This window comes from Fundulus heteroclitus, unplaced genomic scaffold, assembly GCF_011125445.2.
Source record: "Fundulus heteroclitus isolate FHET01 unplaced genomic scaffold, MU-UCD_Fhet_4.1 scaffold_85, whole genome shotgun sequence".
In the NCBI taxonomy this organism is placed as follows: domain Eukaryota; kingdom Metazoa; phylum Chordata; class Actinopteri; order Cyprinodontiformes; family Fundulidae; genus Fundulus; species Fundulus heteroclitus.
The window spans coordinates 475403-496361 of NW_023397307.1; the positions used below are offsets into that span (position 1 = coordinate 475403).

The 20959-nt window shown below is 40.6% G+C and overlaps 1 pseudogene; it reads right to left on the minus strand.

Annotated features, from left to right (window-relative positions):
* Nucleotides 1-11486: 11486 nt before the first annotated feature.
* LOC118562270 lies at nt 11487-19004 on the minus strand (annotated as a pseudogene).
* Between the last annotated feature and the right edge of the window lie 1955 nt (nt 19005-20959).

The window sequence follows — 20959 nt, forward strand, 5'->3', positions numbered from 1 at the left end:
CAAAAAGCTTTACAGGAAAATGTGTGATCCTCACGGCACCTCTGACCCAGGTTTATAGATTGGATTGAAATGTGCTCATCATAAGTCAGAGGTATATTTACTGTTTCTGGTTATACCTGCACATTTTATTAATTACAGACTTAAATGTTATTCTTTATATATACAATGTTTCTTACCAGCAGTCTGGTTTAAGTATAGTCACGTTTATTTGGTTCAGCATATGTAGTGCCCATATATGACCAGCAGGGGGAGCCTAGCACCATTATGCCTTAGTAAAGAGCAGCGGAACTTCCTCCTCATTTAATCACTGGCCGTTTCTCAATAGGGTGTTTTCACTGACGTCACTGGCCAACTTCCGGTCCGCCATATTGGGTGGCACACTTCCTTATCTCTAGTTGTCTTACACGTATTATCGTATTGCGAATGGATAAGTACGCCAGCACGCTAGAGCGACCAGATAAGGACGTATATCTGAGGAAATGTTCCGTGATCGACCATATGGACCCGTATGCCCTCCAAGGTGCTTTGTTTAGCCGTAATCCAGATGATTGGCCAAATATAGAGCACGGCGACATAGTGCATTACCTGGTGTTCAGTGAAAACCCTCTGCACACTCTTGAGGAAATGAGAGCTTACAAGGATCTAGAGGCTCACAACCAGTTCACATCTGGTTATGTACATCAAGGAAATCGCCATCATACGTGGACGGGTGAGTTTTAATAAGATGGTAAAAATGTAAACAATCCGACGCAAATGTGTTGCACCGCCCGCCGGCGGCGGGCGGTGCGCGAAGGCGCTTGGCTGCAAGGCCGATCGACGCCGCTCGCGGCTTTAATTATTTAAGCAGAACAATGACCAGTGCAAAATTAAGTTGTATTTACCGTATTGGCGCCGGTAGGAGCTGCAGATCATAAAGCCAGCAAACAGTGGGAACACAGCAACTCGTTCAAAGGTAAGCTGTGCTCAGACGGGCTGGCACATGCTAGTTTAGTAGCTGCTAACCGCCAGTGCTAACAACCACTCGCCCATGTAATGTACTTTTAACTTGCTGCTATGTGTTTCAAACGTTTAGAACACACTCTCATTGACATCGGGATACTGTGGAAAGTTATGTTCGGTCTTACAGCCGCGATCCAAGCGAGCCGACGATCTCTTTATCTCTGTAACTCGTTCAAAGGTAAGCTGCGCTGAGCCGGGCTCTGGCTCATGCTAACCGTTAGCGCTAACAACCACTCGCGCATGTAATGTACTTTTAACTTGCTGCTATGTGTTTCAAACGTTTAGAACACACTCTCATTGACATCGGGATACTGTGGAAAGTTATGTTCGGTCTTACAGCCGCGATCCAAGCGAGCCGACGATCTCTTTATCTCTGTAACTCGTTCAAAGGTAAGCTGCGCTGAGCCGGGCTCTGGCTCATGCTAACCGTTAGCGCTAACAACCACTCGCGCATGTAATGTACTTTTAACTTGCTGCTATGTGTTTCAAACGTTTAGAACACACTCTCATTGACATCGGGATACTGTGGAAAGTTATGTTCGGTCGACTTACAGCCGCGATCCAAGCGAGCCAACGACTCTTTGTTATCGCTAACAGTTGTTCTCCGTGGTTGCGCCTCCAGGCAGGAAAGCGGTGGAAAATTAATCTGTTTCTATGTTTTTCCCATGGCGATCATGTGTTGCGCTGTTACAGCCCACAATACAGCAACGGTTTACCATGGTTGAAATCAAGTTAAGGTGAAATTAATCAAATTAAAACACGGCTGAGAGAGGGAGTACAGTATGCGGTAGTAATAGGCAGTAGAGGCGGCGGAGGCAGTCAACACGACAGCCGCGGAAAGTAATAAGTCATAACGCCCAAGCCCTATTATTAATATATTCTTCTTATATGTTTTAAATACTTAACAGTTAATTACCTGTGACAAAGTGAGCACCGCAGACTCTGGCGTATTCCAGCTTAACACCGTCCAAATCGGACCTGGATATCCGTGTCAGCCATAGGTGACGGCGTTGTTCAGACAGCTGTTTTTTTTTTTTTCACACTGATTCACTATTACGGCTGGTAGGCGATAGAAAGAGCGTTGATCTCCACCTCCACGGGCCGTGCAACCAACCATTAAACACGTTTTCCCCATTGTTCACTTCCAATACTGCCTAAGGCGTCATACAATGCAGGTCAACGGTGCGAAACGACTGCCACCCAATATGGCGGACGCGCTGAGTAGTCACGTGAGCGTGACGTCAGCTGAAAACACCCTATTCACGAGAACGCGAGTACGGACTCGCGTTCTCGTCAAGTCTGTTCTCGGTAAGAACACAGGAAGATCGGACTTGACGAGAACGCGAGCACGCAGCACGTATTGTGTATTGGAACAGAAGTGTACTCGTGACGTCATCACACCCGCAGCTCTTGAGCATTCCTTTAACGTTCAAAACTATTTATACACTACACCATCATATCTTATTGAAAACGTTTTTTTTTTTATTTCTAAAAAGTTGAATAAAATATATATAAATAATTACAGAACTGTGGGTATAAAACCAGCAATAGCGGGAATTTCTGGGGAGTTGTAATTGTTGTAGTTGCAGAGGCGATTGAATCTTCTTTAAAAATCAGCACTTTGTAGAAGCAAAATGAGCAATACGAGCAATGTTGCTGTTGCTCTGGTCATTGGTCAGCTTTACCAGCAGGCTGAAGAGGAGGTGATGCAGTTGAGGAGGAAAATCCGAGCAAGGAGAAGATTGATGCAGCAGAGGAGGCTCAGAAGGCAGGCTTTGCTCACCCATCTATTGCCAACTGGTAGGCATTTTAAGATTGACAGCCTATTTCCTACTTTTATCTTAAAAAAAAAACATTGAGGATGGTATTAAAAACGTGATCAGGTTGAAATTGTGACTATTTTTCTATAAATAATTAAAATGAAGAGCCAATTTTAACATTAGTAACAGTAGGGTTAAGCTACTTTATTGCACCTCCTGACCTTCACAGCATTGATCATTAAGAAAGGAAAAAAAAACATATTTTTATGTCTGTCCACCTTTACAGTGATTAATCTATAAATTATGTGCAGTTAGTTCAGCTCATTTTTTTCAGTGAAATGGTAAAAATACCAGATAAGGGAAGCCATTTGTTACATTTACTATACATTTTATCTTTTCTTTCTTGAGAACTATAATAATCTGCATGTTAAACAGGTATAGTTTTATGGTGTGAAAAGATGAGAATTGAAAAAAACAATGATGGTAACATTTGGCATTTTTTATTTACAGGAAGAAACAGAAACAAAATATGTGAGGATAAACACTTCTGTGCCAATCCTCCAAATATGTTTTTTAATGAAGGGGACCTGAAACCAGCCTTCAGGCTAAACAGGGCCACCATCATCCTCCTCCTTCAGCTGCTGCCCATCAGAAGGTCCATGGATGGCCACAGGAGATAGAGGTGCTGGTGACCCTCTGCTGGCTGGCCTGTGGTGCATCCTATAGGAAAACAGCTTGCCAGTAAGATCTCTTACCTTCTTGTCCTTAAATAGAGCCAACAATGACACACAATTGATACATAGATTATATTAATTGGATAGAAGATTAAGACATATCAGCATATTACCTAAATTACAAGTTAATTTTATATTTGGTACTGGTCTAGTGGAGGCACGCTACAACAGACACCACACCAAGGCTGATTAACATCATTGAGCGTGTCTTTGGTGGTCTGAAGACACGGTGGCGTTCCATCTTCTTAAGGGTGCTGGAGGTCCGCCTGACGTTTGCCCCAAAAGTAATCACCGGCTGCTGCATCCTCCACAATATTTGTATAGCAGCAGGTGACCAGCTGGACGTGGAGGATGAGGAGGTTGACCCAGAGGAGGATGAGGAGGTTGACCCAGAAGACAGGGAGCTGCTCCAGCTGGCTGCATGTTTAAGTGAACATGACTACACCTGACCTAATGTAGATCAGTTGGAGTCCTGTTCACATGCTGCTTCGTTTCATTTTTTTTCACCACCTGTAAAAATACATAAAATAATCGTTAAATAATTTCTATTCCAACTATTTTTAATTATAAGTTTATAGGCATTGTCTATTTGTATAAGATCTTAATAGGATTTATTTATTTGTTTTAAACCATGTTAGTAACTGTTAATAATGTGTTAAATATATTACACCTTCATTCTTTTCTTTTAAACATTTGTATAGAATAAATGTCTGTTTTTTCATATACTATTATTACTATTATTTTCTTTCCCTCTTTCTCCTCTCAATTATCCGTGTCCTGACTCAGGAAAAACATTTATATAATTTATTTATTTATTTATTTTATATGCTGCTGTCGTCCTTGGCAGACATTTACAATTTATTCCAGCAAGTATTGAGTTAATAAAGCAACACACGTCAGTCAGATAAACACAAAACAAATAAATCATAACCAGCGGTATTATGCACACTACTTTTTTTAATTATGCACTAACTCTGTAAACAGGCCACATAGGGAAGCTTAAAAGTATAATATTCTCAACTCAAACGATCTTAAAACGTACTTTTGAAGAACAACAGCAGCAGAAAAGGGAATTTTTAACTTACCGCTGTGAGCTCTGTTTGCGCCGTCTCAAATCAAGCTGCGGCCGCGGTGCATTCTGGGCAAGCGGACAGTCTGAAGAACGCACAAGTCTGCTCTGATGCATGCTCGATAAAGAGGGCGGGCGAGAACAACATCCGGGGAATTTGGCGCGTTCTCGATTTGGCGTTCTCAGCATTGGAACAGTGCTCGGGCTGAGGCTGATGACGTGTCACGAGCACACGAGCACACGAGCACACGAGAACGCTCAAGAACGTATATTGAGAAACGGCCAATTATTTCCCTGTTCAGGGCTTTTACATTTGGAGGCACCGCTGGGATGGTGACTGGGAGGCTGGGACCCTACATCAGAGGAGAACACCCCACATCAAATGCTGATTTAAACCAGCATTAGGCTGGTTTAAATCTTATCTGTCGAACAGATTCCAGTTTGTTCATGTTAATAATAAATCTTCCTCAAACTCTAGGGTCACTTGTGGAGGACCACATGGTTCAGTCCTTGGACCAATTCTCTTTATTATATATATGCTTCCAATTGGCAAAATTACCAGACAGCATGGGATTAATTTCCACTGTTATGCTGATGACACTCAGCTATATTTATCCATAAATCCTGATGAATCCAATCAATTACTTCGACTGCAGTCATGTCTTGATGACATCAAAAGCTGGATGACTTTAAATTTCCTGCATCTAAATTCTGACAAGACCAAAGTTGTAATCTTTGGGCCAGAGTCTTCAAAAAATAAACTTCTTAACCAATCACTTAATCTGGTTGGCATTAACTTGGCCTCTGGTAATATTGTAAAAACTCTTGGTGTTATTTTTGACCAAGACATGTCATTTAAATCCCATATTAAACAGGTTTCCAGAGTTTCCTTTTGTCACGTCCGGAATATCGCCAAAATTAGAAACATTCTGTCCAGGAGTGATGCTGAAAAACTAGTCAATGCATTTGTTACTTCAAGGCTGGACTATTGTAATTCTTTACTATCAGGAAGTCCACAAAATGCAGTTCAAAGCCTTCAGCTGATCCAAAATGCTGCAAAATACTCTGATCTACCTTTATAGTTTTACTGCTATAGGCTTAGGCTACTGGAGGATATCAGGATCTAATTTTCTCACTCTATAGAGTTCTACTGTTCTTCAATTTTGCATTACGTTTTGTCATTTCTGCTTTAACTTTCTGTTCTCTCTCTTTTATCTTCATAGTAGGTACACCTGGTCTGGCGTTCTGTTAACTGTGACATCATCCAGAGAAGACAGCTCACCCACTACTACCATCTATTGTAGAACAGATTACTGGATTAATGTGTGCTTCTGTGCTTTTTTGTCTCTCTTGTTGTGTCTCTGCTCTGTCTTCTGTAACCCCCAGTCGGTCGAGGCAGATGACCGTTCATACTGAGCCTAGTTCTGCTGGAGGTTTTCCTTCCCGTTATTGGGGAGTTTTTCTTCCCACTGTCGCTTCATGCTTGCTCAGTATGAGGGATTGCAGCAAAGCCATGTACAATGCAGACGACTCTCCCTGTGGCTCTACGGTTCTCCAGGAGTGAATGCTGCTTGTCGGGACTTTGATGCAATCAACTGGTTTCCTTATATAGGACATTTTTGACCAATCTGTATAATATGACCCAATCTGTATAATATGATTGAACTTGACTTTGTAAAGTGCCTTGAGATGACATGTTTCATGATTTGGCGCTATATCAATAAAATTGAATTGAATTGAATTGAATTTAATTGAAATTGAATCTTTAGAACCAATCTCTGCTCCAAATGGTGATCTGCACCGCCTAATCTACTTTCAGCAGTTATCATCAGTTATTGCAACCGTAAACTGCAGAAAATACGGCCAGAGCGGCTCCTCCTGAGTTTACTCTGCTCCTGTCAGGAGGAGCTGCAGTGCGTTATGAGGCGGAGGGATATTTCAGCGTCACTTAGTTAAGACCCCAAACAATCCCCAAAAAAAACCTGCAACCTGCAACTCATTAAATTTACAAGAGACTTTAGAAAAAAATAAGACCTAAGTCGTATAAAATAAGTGGGCTTCACAACAGTGAGCACTCTTTCCAAGTTCGTCAAATCCCTCCGCCGCTCTCATCGGGTAAACAAATGTTACGGCAAATTCTACATCATAAAAAAAGAAAAACCTACCGAAAATCCTCGCTCTCATGTCATCTTGAAGACATTCTTTATCCAAATGTTGGCTACAGACGACGTGTTTTCTCTCTGGCCAGAAGCACGATGGCAAATCCTCCCTCTTCACGGTGGTAATCCAGCAAAACAGCCCAAGGTGGATGATGAATGGGAAAGGTGAAAAAACTAATGTTTTTTTCCACTTTTACCCGATGTATTGTTACATCCAACAGCCATGCACGTGAGCATTGTTGTTTCAACAATAGCTCTCGCGAATTTCAATGGTGAAGTCCTCTGGAAATTCCAAATAAATGTTGTTGATAGCAGCTGTGGACAACAGCTCCTACAGCTGCTAATGCGCGGCTAACTGCCGTCGGCTCTCCGCTTATCCACGTCACAGGATGTGATGTCAGGCGGCCATTACTGCCCATATTTAGCCAGTAATGGCCGCCCCCATACACAGTGATCCAGATGACAATTTATGTTTGTTTTTTTTTCTTATTGATTAACGCTTCAACAATTTCCCTCTGGGATTATTAAAGTATGTCTGAGTCTGATTAAATTCCGCTTTTTAGCAGCAGATGAAAAGCACAACTTGTTTCTACAATAAAAACCCAACTTTAACTTAAGCCTTTTTGCAAGATTTGTTTTTCCACATGGGGTTTAAAAGTGACGGAGTCATCGATCAAGATGCCCAAATATTTATATGTGTGAACCAACTCTATTTTATTTTCTCCAGAAGAGCACACTGAGGGGATCTTCAGAAGCCCCTGGAATCTGGAAAAACACATCAATTTGGTTTTATCTGATGCAAATTTAGTATTTTATAAAGAACATTTGATAGTGACAAAGGGTTTCTGTGAAAGTTCAATAGCGTGAGAAGGAGTGGCTCCAGTGCAAGAAATAACTGTGTCATCTGCATAAAAATGCTAATCTGCAACAGATACATGCTTATCTAATTCATTTATATGAATTATGAATGAAAGAGGACCTAATACAGATCCCTGCAGCACCCCCTTGTGGATAGCTACAGTTTTAGAACAATATTGTCATATTTGATTTATTGTGTCCAGTTTATAAGATCCCTTTTGAACCAACTAACAGCTTGTTCTGAAAAACCAGTGTTGAAGTCTGACTATCAAAGTTTCATGGTCTACAGTATCAAATGCTTTTGTCAAATCTATAAAAAGAGCTACGCAGCTATGCTTCTTGTGAAGAGCAACAATAATATTGTTAACATCCTTCAACACAGCTGTTATTGTCTTTCTAAAAGCTGATTGAAAGGATGAGATTTTATTATTGCAAGATAAAAACTCTTGGTCAACTTCAAGAGTTTCTAAAAATGTTTTGTCAGCACCAGAAGATTGGATATTGGGCTAGAATTAGTTACAATTGCTGGATCGCCACCTTTTACTTAGGAGAATATCAAGGCTGAGTTCCACATTAAAGGAATTTCCTGTTTATCCACAGTAAGATTAAAAGGGAATGCCAGGGGCTCAGCTACAAAGTCAGCTGCCATCTTTAAAACAAAGAATCTATTAGATCGGGTCCTTCATTCCATCATAAACAGACTCCTTCACTGCTTCTTTGGAAGTTAAATAAATTTTGGTATTTAGCTGTTAATCCTTTCCTTATTTATTTATCTTTCTTTTTGACACCTTGGTCTTAATTTCTTGGTTTTCTCCTTTTTTTGCTGTTTAAACTTTTCCCAATAAAATCACATGTGGGAAGGCAAAACAAAAACCGGACTGATATAACAAAAACAACAATGTGAACCTAGAAAACATAAAACAATTTGAAATAGTTAAAAACCTGAAAACGAATGGAAGAGATGATAATTAACAATGTTTTCATTACATTTTGATCATTTACACAGGTCAGTAAGGGAACTTAAGTTCAAGGTTAATCAGAATACACAACATGTCTCCCAAAATTAAGGTAAAGTATAAGATAAGATAAGATAAGATAAAATAAGATAAGATAAAATAGGGCTTTATTGATCTCACATTGGAGAAATTTACTTGCCACACATCGGCTTAATAGACAAAAAGAAAGATGCCAATAGGAGGAAAGGTGCATAAGGTATAAGGTATATGGTATATACAGTGTGTCCACATATGTACAGTGTATCAAAAATAAAATAAAAAAATAAAATAAAATAATATGTGTCTGTGGGTATATTTGCAAAACCGTAATCTGGCTTCTTCCTTTCTGAGTGCTCTTTCAATCCAACCTGATAGAGAACTAACTTCAATGTCTCTGAACAGCGACAGCCTACAACTTTAGAAGGTCTTGTGCTTTTTTTCTGGAAGTGATGTGTACATTTTGCTCCAAAAGAAAGGACCCTCTCCTTGCTGAATACTATGATGGCTGGACTTTCCCATTCTGCTTATTCTTGCATCTAAACGTTCAAACAGATGAAAGTGGCACCTTCAGGCCTCTGGAAATTGAAACAGGAGCAAAAGATTTTGGAGAAGGTCCACAATTCTTCTCCTGATATCCTGGGTGATTTCTTTGAGTCTTATTCATGATTACTACAGAAGGTAGTGGTGTGTTTTTGAGGTTTTGCCTTGAAATGCATCCCCAGATGTGTCTCATTCAACCCCAGATGTTGTGAAATAAGCAGAATTCTTGTGTGTTCTTTGCTAAAATGGTTTAAAGGCATCACGCTATGTGAACTTCTGCTTTAGAAGAAACTAATAAAATTCATTAAACTTTAGGAAAAATAAATAATTTTGTTACCCTTACTGCCCTGAAACAGAAAAAGATTTGTCAGATTTAATATCAGCGTGGTACAGACCAACTCCTTGTGTTACCCTAGAAACCTATGCAACCAGAACCTAACCTTGTTCCTGTCCTTGTTCCTCCTTCAACCTCGAACCCACCAGTGAAAGACCTGGCAACCTACGCCTTGGACCTGTATCAGTAGAACTCCTGGAAACAATATCAAACCGGAGAAGAACCACGGATCATTCTGTTCAGCCCTCCTACCTGCGCTCGCCTGCCTGTCCACCCTCCAACTACCAACACAGAGAAGGGAACTGGATCTGCACCAACAACCCGGACTATTGAACAGCACCTCTTCCCCGAATTTAGCCCAAGCCACCACCTCAGTGAGTTCTACCATCAAACGTCCTTTTTCATTATTCCAAGATCAAGTTATTCCCCGTCCTCTCCTTCTCTCCCGGCAGAACCACAAGATCTCCGACCGGCAGATATTCTCGTTCATCTCCACTCTTTTCAATAAACACTTTGAATTTTACCACTGGCTTCCGTTTTTGCGCTCATTCAGAGTCACACGTTCAAAACATGACACAAGGATTTTTTTTATTGACACACCAGTTCACCTTTTCATGTTTGTGGTACAAAATTTGAACTCAGATCCCGACTCAAGAAGCCAAATAAATAAATATAAACATGTTAAAAATTTGAGTTCAGTGGTTGGGTTGTTGGCCCAGGGCACCAAACAGGCTAGGACCGCCCCTGGATGTGAGGACCCAGAGTGGACTGGGGAAAGTTGGCTGAAGATCTGCAGAGAATCCAACAGGCTCCATTCTCTGGATCTGTGGAGGTGAGTTTCAAACATCTGGTTCCAGTCAACAACAAGGAGCTGATTAGATGTTTCTCCAGGTGTTGATGTGGTTTCAGAGATCCTCCTCTGATGTGGAAGCTCTTCCTCAGGTGTCCTGATGTTGTTTCTACTTGATGATGGTAAAATTAACTTCAATTTTTATGGCAGCACCTTTTGCTCATTAGTGTTGGACTGTTGGGAGGATCCTGGCAGCGTCTCGCTGGTTCTGCGTCTTCAGAACAAGTCCAATCTCTGAGGAGAGATGCAACACCTTCTCCATCACCTGCTCAGCTTTCTGCCTGGAAAACACTCAGCAGAAGCTGCGTTCAAGGGAAATGGGACATTCTGCTGTTTGTGGGTGTTTGAAACGCTTCATCAGAACAAAGTCTGTGTGACTGTTCTGGTGAGACGATCCAAAGTGGGATTAAATGTGTTTGGTGTTGGAATAAGGAGCAGTTCTGCTGTGTTTTCCACAGGCTGCATGAGTCACAGCAGCAAGACGAGCAACAATCATCATTTCAAGCTGCTGGTGAATCTGACCTCAGATCTGTAGAGCATGTTTATTCACAGCAGGACGCTGACATGAAGGTTTCCTCTCTTCAGCAGAACAAAGCCAGGTTCTGTGGAGAGCCACAGCTTCTGGGTTTGGATATTCAGTCACACTTTACTGCTGCTGTCTGCAAACTGAAGCAAAGAAATGTTTCCAACAGCAAAAAGAGTTCAAGATCAACTGAATTAGAATGAAAAGCAGCAAAAATCAGCTTTAAATCCCTGCAGTTCTGGTCCAAAAACAAATGGAAAGTGTTGAGCTGCTCAGAGTTTCAAAGAGTTTGGGTCAGAAAATATCTGAAATACAGAAAAGTAAAAAAAATAAAAATAAATTTAAATTAAAATAAATAAATAAAGAAAGTAACTCAGTGGGTAGAAACAATGTCTCACTTTAATACTAAGTCTTTATTTATTGAAAACACATTATCAAAAATATTAGATTTAGGTCATAATTGTATAAATCTGTAAAACATCATTCAATAAAATGCCATAAATTCACATTATATCTTTTCATTACATATTTTGCTGCTAAACACATCCTGTAAATTTTAAGTTTCAAATAAAACTATATTGTCCAAACCTCGGGAATCATTTGACATTTTATTGCTGAGTTCACAGTTTTTGCTGCTAAAAGCAACAAGGAGGAAAAACAGTAAATATTCTGGTGCTGATCAGCTGGTTTAGAAAACAATGTTGAGAAATGAACAAACCCAACAGAACCAGAACATCAATTCTGAAGGAAAACAAGTGCTGACAATCTCTGACTATTGATTTCTGTGCAGTTTAGACATAAAACAACAACAATCAAGAAAATAATCTGCTGGTGATTTAAAAATCAGAATAAACTCACTGAACCTTCAGTGGATTCTGTCTATTTGGGTTTACAGAACTCAGCAGAACCTAAAACCCAAACTCCAGCATGTAGCGGCTGAGTGAAGGTGGTCTGGACTCTGTGGAGGAGAGTCATGGTTTCAGAGACGCTGTAGAAGGACAGAATACCTGCTCTGTGATCCAGGTACACTCCTACTCTGGAGGAACCAGGACCTGAGATGGAGGTCGTGATGCTGTTGTGACGAAATTCATAACCTCCTTGGGAACAATATAATACCCAAGATTTGTCATTAGCTCCAAATAAACATTCATTCCTTCCTCCTACTCTGCTGATATTCTTGTATGCGACTGCTACAAAAACTTGTATCCCTCTCCACTCCACCTCCCAGTAACAACGTCCAGTCAGACTCTCTCTACTCAGAACCTGAGGATAACCAGTGGTTTGTTCGGGCTGTACTGGGCTTATCATTTGTTTTGGCACTGGATGTACTTTGTTTTGGAACAAAGCTGATGGAGCATGGTTCACAGAATAGAAGATGTTTGAAATCTCTCAAAATATGTTAAAGCTGTCTATGAAGGTTACAGTTGTTTGTTTGCATGTTTTTTCCAGCCATTTGTTTAGCATCAGAATTCGGGAAAAAATCTCGTCTCCACAAGCCACGGGCGGGAGAGGGCCGCTGATAAACACCTTGACATTTTTGCCATCAACTAAGTTCAACAGACGAATGTAATCATCTTTCAATACTTCTGATTTTCTTATCCGGGTGACGTCGCCCAGGGCTTCAGCTTGTATTACGAGTTTTTCCAAGGTCAGGTGTTCTTTCAAGATCTTTGGAAGGATGTCTAATAAATCAGACACCAGGCCATAGTTCGAATTGTTGTAAATCAACATCTCTGTGTTTTTCTTGTTACAGAAATGTTTAATCCCACATACAGACCCACTGCATAAAATCAGGGTCCTTGGCCCCGTGGCATGTCTTTTCTCTGATGTATTAGAGCGAAAGTCGTTGACGTACCTCTGAGTGTTGTCATGATTCTCCTGGGTCACATTTTGGAGCGGAGCAAATCTGTTTCGTAACGGAATTCCAGCATTTCCAGCAGGTTTACTCCTATCATTTGTTGTGGGAACAGCCCGCTGTTGTTTCACATGTCCCGGGACATCTCTCTGTAGTCTCGGCCAGTTTTCTTTGTCTAGGCGTGGGGTTCGTTGATCCTTTGGTCTTGCACCCAGAGTGGTCCAGGGATTCTCATTTTCCTCAGAGATCTGTTTGTTCAGAGAGTTGCTGGGCTGGTGGTCACCGTTTGGAGTCGCAGGCAGGGTTGTTTCATTTCCATACACGCCGTTTACATCATAATTCAGTTCCAGTCGGCATATCTTCTGTTCTATAACAGTGATCTTCTGTAGAAGCGAGTCAAAGTCCACTGTGGTGAAGGGAGGCATCTTTCAAAAATCAAAAATAAATAAAAGGAAAATAAATAAAAAACCTAAATCCAACTTTTCGTGGTTTTGGCAAAGAGATAAAAAGGAGATAAAAAAGTAAAAGGCAGGAAAATGCAAGCAAGCAGGGAGCAGTAGGAAGGTTTTAAAATGTGGGGGGGGGGGGGGGGGGGGGGGCAAATAAGATAGATAAGGTATTATAGTCAAATGGCGCGCGAAGCAAACCAAAAAAATCTTTTGGTTCCATTTGCAAGGAAAGTGAAATGCACCCCTATTTAACATGTTTAATGAGCATGCTGATTAAAGAAGCAACCAGTACATCTACATCTATATCAGCACTGTAGGCTTAAGAGTTATTTTTTCGAGGCACATCATTATCTTCTCAACATTTATGAGGTATTTACCAAACAAAGAACTACCCCAAGAGGTATAGGCAACCACAGGTCTTTAAACTTAATGTTGTGCATAAAATGTAAAAATACTTAATTAATTAATTAATTCTAAGAAAATTAATTAATATTTAAGAAATTAATAATTCAAATTATTACATGGTCCAATTCTAACTTTACTTCAAGGGGAAGTAACCAAACCTCAACTAGGATATAACTATGCCCTCTATTGAGCCCTCAAAGGAACTAGGTTCAAAGAGTACATGGACAGGTGGTTTCAATTTTATAGAATACAAATATTTTAGTATTATGATTTTGTAAAACATATAACGTGGATTATACAATTTCCATAATATTGATATATAACTATTTTGGATGATAAGGAAAAACAGATAATACCAAATTTAATCTGTCAATATTTCAAAGACAAAGACCAATGTTTAAATATACAATTATTACATATTGTTCAATAAACGATAAGCTTTTTTAGTTAAGAGTAATTTTCATTTGAAGGTCCTTTTATGGGGGCCGCCATCTTGATAAAGAACAGTACTGCCTCCTCCTAGTTTGTGACGTCACTGTGCGGTATTGGCTGTAGAGCAAGTCCCAATGCCCTATCTGTCCCCTTGTAAATAAATACTGTTTTCATGCCAAAAAAAATGTTTAACCCCTTAAACAAAGATAGACATGGTATTAAGCGTTTAAATTTAAATTAATACTAATTTTACATTTTAGAGACATAAAAAGACAACAAATAAGCATTAAAGTACGGTTTATGGGTTGGGTTCTGCAATGTTATGAGTATAAAACTCATCTTTAGAACCAATCTCTGCTCCAAATGGTGATCTGCACCGTCTAATCTACTTTCAGCAGTTATCATCAGTTATTGCAACCGTAAACTGCAGAAAACACGGGAAAATACTCTCTGCTACTGTCAGGATGAGCTGCAGTGCGTTATGAGGCGGAGGGATATTTCAGCGTCACTTAGTTAAGACACCAAACAATCCCCAAAAAAAACTGCAACCTGCAACTCATTAAATTTACAAGAGACTTTAGAAAAAAATAAGACCTAAGTTGTATAAAATAAGTGGGCTTCACAATAAGTGGAATTGTTTCAATTCCAGAAATTGAAACAGGATCAAAAAATTTTGGAAGGTAGTGGTGTGTTTGAGGTTTTGCCTTGAAATGCATCCCCAGATGTGTCTCCTTCAACCCCAGATGTTGTGAAATAAGCAGAATTATTGTGTGTTCTTTGCTAAAATGGTTTAAAGGCATCACGCTATGTGAACTTCTGCTTTAGAAGAAACTAATAAAATTCATTAAACTTTAGGAAAAATAAATAATTTTGTTACCCTTACTGCCCTGAAACAGAAAAAGATTTGTCAGATTTAATATCAGCGTGGTACAGACCAACTCCTTGTGTTACCCTAGAAACCTATGCAACCAGAACCTAACCTTGTTCCTGTCCTTGTTCCTCCTTCAACCTCGAACCCACCAGTGAAAGACCTGGCAACCTACGCCTTGGACCTGTATCAGTAGAACTCCTGGAAACAATATCAAACCGGAGAAGAACCACGGATCATTCTGTTCAGCCCTCCTACCTGCGCTCGCCTGCCTGTCCACCCTCCAACTACCAACACAGAGAAGGGAACTGGATCTGCACCAACAACCCGGACTATTGAACAGCACCTCTTCCCCGAATTTAGCCCAAGCCACCACCTCAGTGAGTTCTACCATCAAACGTCCTTTTTCATTATTCCAAGATCAAGTTATTCCCCGTCCTCTCCTTCTCTCCCGGCAGAACCACAAGATCTCCGACCGGCAGATATTCTCGTTCATCTCCACTCTTTTCAATAAACACTTTGCATTTTACCACTGGCTTCAGTTTTTGCGCTCATTCAGAGTCACACGTTCAAAACATGACACAAGGATTTTTTTTATTGACATACCAGTTCACCTTTTCATGTTTGTGGTACGAAATTAGAACTCAGATTCCGGCTCAAGAAGCCAAATAAATAAATAAAAACATGTTAAAAACTTGAGTTCACTGGTTGGGTTGTTGGCCCAGGGCACCAAACAGGCTAGGACCGCCCCTGGATGTGAGGACCCAGAGTGGACTGGGGAAAGTTGGCTGAAGATCTGCAGAGAATCCAACAGGCTCCATTCTCTGGATCTGTGGAGGTGAGTTTCAAACATCTGGTTCCAGTCAACAACAAGGAGCTGATTAGATGTTTCTCCAGGTGTTGATGTGGTTTCAGAGATCCTCCTCTGATGTGGAAGCTCTTCCTCAGACGTCTGGTCCTGATGTTGTTTCTACTTGATGATGGTAAAAACAACTTCAGTTTTTATGGCAGCACCTTTTGCTCATTAGTGTTGGACTGTTGGGAGGATCCTGGCAGCGTCTCGCTGGTTCTGGGTCTTCAGAACAAGTCCAATCTCTGAGGAGCGATGCAACACCTTCTCCATCACCTGCTCAGCTTTCTGCCTGGAAAACACTCAGCAGAAGCTGCATTCAAGGGAAATGGGACATTCTGCTGTTTGTGGGTGTTTGAAACGCTTCATCAGAACAAAGTCTGTGTGTCTGTTCTGGTGAGACGATCCAAAGTGGGATTAAATGTGTTTGGTGTTGGAATAAGGAGCAGTTCTGCTGTGTTTTCCACAGGCTGCATGAGTCACAGCAGCAAGACGAGCAACAATCAGTTCATTTCAAGCTGCTGGTGAATCTGACCTCAGATCTGTAGAGCATGTTTATTCACAGCAGGACGCTGACATGAAGGTTTCCTCTCTTCAGCAGAACAAAGCCAGGTTCTGTGGAGAGCCACAGCTTCTGGGTTTGGATATTCAGTCACACTTTACTGCTGCTGTCTGCAAACTGAAGCAAAGAAATGTTTCCAACAGCAAAAAGAGTTCAAGATCAACTGAATTAGAATGAAAAGCAGCAAAAATCAGCTTTAAATGTCTGCAGTTCTGGTCCAAAAACAAATGGAAAGTGTTGAGCTGCTCAGAGTTTCAAAGAATTTCGGTCAGAAAATATCTTAATAACGGAAAAGTTAAAAAAAAAAAACATGTGAAAGATTATGTTAAAAAAAAGTTTCATGCCAACAGAAAAATAAAATAAAGTGTCTCAGTAAATAGAAAGAATGTCTCACTTTAATACTTAAGGTCTTTATTTATTGAAACCACATTAATGTTCATCAAAAATATTAGATTTAGGTCATAATTGTGGTATAAACCTGTAATACCTCATTCAATAAAATGCCATAAATTCACATTAAATCTCTTTATTACAGATTTTGCTGCTAAACACATCCTGTAAATTTTAAATAAAACTATATTGTACAGCTGCATTGTCATTTTTACTGAAATACTAATTAGAGTTGTGGTGATTTTGTTGTTTTGAGGTTATTTACCTTAAAGATGTTTTAAATTAATGATTAAACATAATAAAACATTCAAATTATGATAATTCTCAGATGAGAAATTTACAATATTAGAAGATATTTGTTGTCTCATGTGTGTCTGGACTCAACAAAACGGGTCCAAACCAGAACCGGATCAAAGAACTGGTTCCACTTTTTAAACCTGGGGAATCATTTGACATTTTATTGCTGAGTTCACAGTTTTTGCTGCTAAAAGCAACAAGGAGGAAAAACATCAAATATTCTGGTGCTGATCAGCTGGTTTAGAAAACAATGTTGAGAAATGAACAAACCCAACAGAACCAGAACATCAATTCTGAAGAAAAACAAGTGCTGACAATCTCTGACTATTGATTTCTGTGCAGTTTAGACATAAAACAACAACGATCAAGAAAATAATCTGCTGGAGATTTAAAAACCAGAATCAAACTCACTGAACCTTCAGTGGATTCTGTCTATTTGGGTTTACAGAACTCAGCAGAACCTCCAGAACAAACATAAACTCCAGCATGTAGCGGCTGAGTGAAGGTGGTCTGGACTCTGTGGAGGAGAGTCATGGTTTCAGAGACGCTGTAGAAGGACAGAATACCTGCTCTGTGATCCAGGTACACTCCTACTCTGGAGGAACCAGGACCTGAGATGGAGGTCCAGATGTTGTTGTGACGAAATTGATAACCTCCTTGGTAACAATATAATGCCCAAGATTTGTCATTAGCTCCAAATCCACATTCATTCCCTCCTCCTGCTCTGCTGATATTCTTGTATGCGACTGCTACATCAACTCTCTCTCTCCACTCCACCTCCCAGTAACAACGTCCAGTCAGACTCTCTCTACTCAGAACCTGATAACAACCAGTGAATCTGTCTGGATGACTAGAATAAGACTGAGGTGGAAACCTCCATGTCACCTTCCTGTTCCCCTCTGATAGTAACAGATAACTGTGTGCTGTGTTTGGATCCAGTGTGATTTCACATGAATATCTCAAGAATCCAGCTCTGCTCTTTGGTTCTGGTTCTGACAGTGAAACATCCACCTCAGTGAGTCTCAGTGAGATGTTTGTCCATGCGTCTCTCAGGATGTCCTGTAGTTGATCTCTGAGCTCTGACACAGCTGCTGTCACATCCTCAAAGTAGCTCAGAGGACGGATCTTGATGCTGGATGAGTGTGTAGACTCACTGAGTGCTGACAGTGAGGGGTAGTTGTGGAGAAACTGGTTGTGATCCTCTGTGTCTGAGAGCTGCTTCAGCTCAGCGTCTTTCCTCTTCAGCTCAGTGATCTCCTGCTCCAGCTTCTCCTGAAGCTCTTTGACTCGACTCCCTTCAGTTTCCTGCTGGGATCTGATCTGCTGCTTCACATCAGAGCTTCTTTTCTGGATGAGACGGATCAGCTGAGTGAAGATCTTCTCACTGTCCTCCACTGTTTTATCAGCAGAGTGCTTGATGGCCTCCAGCTCCTGTTGAAGCAGCTTCACATCTTTCTCTCTGTCCTGGATTCTCTGCTGGATGTTTTCTCGTCTCACCTCCAGCTCTCTCTGCCTCTCAGTCCTTTCTGCTGCAGCTGACACTGTGTCGTGGCCTTTATGTTCATCCACAGAGCAGAGATAACAGATACACTTCTGATCAGTACGACAGAACATCTTCATCACCTCATCATGACGAGAGCAGATGTTCTCCTGGAGGTTCTTGGAGGGCTCCACCAGCTTGTGTTTCTTAAATGCAGCTGAATCATAATGAGGCTGAAGGTGTTTCTCACAGAAAGAGGCCAGACAGAATAAACAGGACTTGATGGCTTTCAGTTTTCTTCCAGAGCAGGAATCACAGGCCACATCTTCAGGTCCAGCATAGCAGAGATCAGCAGGAGCAGCTTGGAGTCCAGTCTTCTTCAGCTGCTCCACTAAAGCTGCTAACATGGTGCTTTTCTTCAGAACGGGCCTCGGTGTGAAAGGTCTTCCCTGCACTGAGGGCAGCTGTGGATTCCTTTGTGATCCTCCTCATTCCAGAAGTTTTTAATACACTTCATACAGTAGCTGTGTCCACAGGGAATAGTCACCGGATCCTTCAGTAGATCCAGACAGATCGAACAGGACAAGGTTTCTCGGTCCAGCTGGTTCTGCTCCATTTCTCCTCTCGGTCACAGTGACTGTGTGAGTTTCATTTCCTGAAAACAGCAACAGCTCTGAGCTCTGATCTACGAATCACGTGTCAGAGCAGAGAGGCTGCAGCCAATCAGCTTTCACCTCCAGCAGATGTTGCTCCACCAGCTTCAAGGTGTGTCTGAGAGCAGGAAGAACAGGGAGGGTTATCAGGTTTTACAGCCTGCAGAATAAGGAGCAGAGGTCGCCTTTATAAAGCTTGCGTACGCACAAAATGGGCCTGAAACGTGTGAATCCCCCTTTCCATGCAAAATTCAGATCTATAACCAAAAAAAAAGCTTTACAGGAAAATGTGTGATCCTCACGGCAGCTCTGACCCAGGTTTATAGATTGGATTGAAATGTGCTCATCATAAGTCAGAGGTATATTTACTGTTTCTGGTTATATCTGCACAATTTATTAATTACAGACTTAAATGTTATTCTTTATATATACAATGTTTCTTACCAGCAGTTATGTTTAAGTACAGTCACGTTTATTTGGCTCAGCATATGTAGTGCCCGTATATGACCAGCAGGGGGAGCCTAGCGCCATTATGCCTTAGTAAAGAGCAGCGGAACTTCCTCCTCATTTATTTAATTAATCCCCTTTTCAGGGCTTTTACATTTGGAGGCACCGCTGGGATGGTGACTGGGAGGCTGGGACCCTACATCAGAGGAAAACACCCCACATCAAATGCTGATTTAAACCAGCATAGACCCTTTTCACATGACGTCACACAACTTGTTTTGAAGCGGAGCAGGGTATCTTTACTTCCGGCTACATGCTTTTACATAGAAAATTCGGGAGGTGAAGACGTGTTTCACTGATAATAAGCGCAATCTCATAAGGTAAGACTGAAAGCACAATATTAAACGTGTCTTATTGACTATCTTTTTTTCTCCCTTAGTATTGGTAGCGATCATTGCTGTTATATAGATGCTTTGATCGGGACAGTAACATGAAGATCAAAGCTAACATGCAGCAGCTTGTTATCTTACTTTACCTAGCAATAATCTGATGTAGATGTTATAAAATTATTACTGTAGCTTTGTTATTATAGAAATAAATCTTGTTTTTCACTGAGTGAAAAAAAGAGACATTTATCTTCTACATTGTTCCCCTTACTTTATTATGGTGACGTGTTATATATAATTGCAGTCACTGAATTCAAAAGATCTTATTCCATTTAAATATTTTTGTTCATTCCTAAAAAAAATGACTGTGGGTCTATTGGACAATGCCTCTGGGTCTGAATTTAAAATTTTCTGTGTTGCATTACTCATATTATTTGCACTTTATATTAATGCACTTTTTTCTTAGTTTTTGTGAAAAAAATACTGTGTATTTTAAGTAGAAGCCTGAAATTGTTTTGTTATACTGCATTAGTAATGACATGTGCTGCTGACCTCTTAGTCGGATCAACCTTTAAAAAAAGAGATCTTAATCTCAATGGGAATTTATCTGGTTAAATAAAGGTTTTAAAAAGAATTATAATTAATCTATTTTTTCTCCCCTTGTCCTCCTTGTGTCCATCTCTCAGCAGCATCATATCCACCAAGCATGGCTCAATCACAGGGAAACTGCTACTGCAGTGTCCCACAGTGTTCGAACAACAAAAAAAACCTTTCCATATCTCAGTTTTCACGACTTCCCGGCTGATGCTGAGATTCGAGCCCGTTGGGTGACGACAATAAGAAGAGACGAGGGGCCAAATTTTAAAATCCTTCGCGGCAGCACTTACGCCTGCAGTCAGCACTTCTCTTCCGAGGAGACCTAGAACTACAGCTGCCATCCCTCTCCCAGTGATTTTTTTTAACAAATTAAACTCCATCTTTCTTTCTTAAAGATAATTGAGTTATAAGTTTATTTTGCTTAATTTCAGTGGGTCACCATATATATTTTTATTACAGCTGTCAAA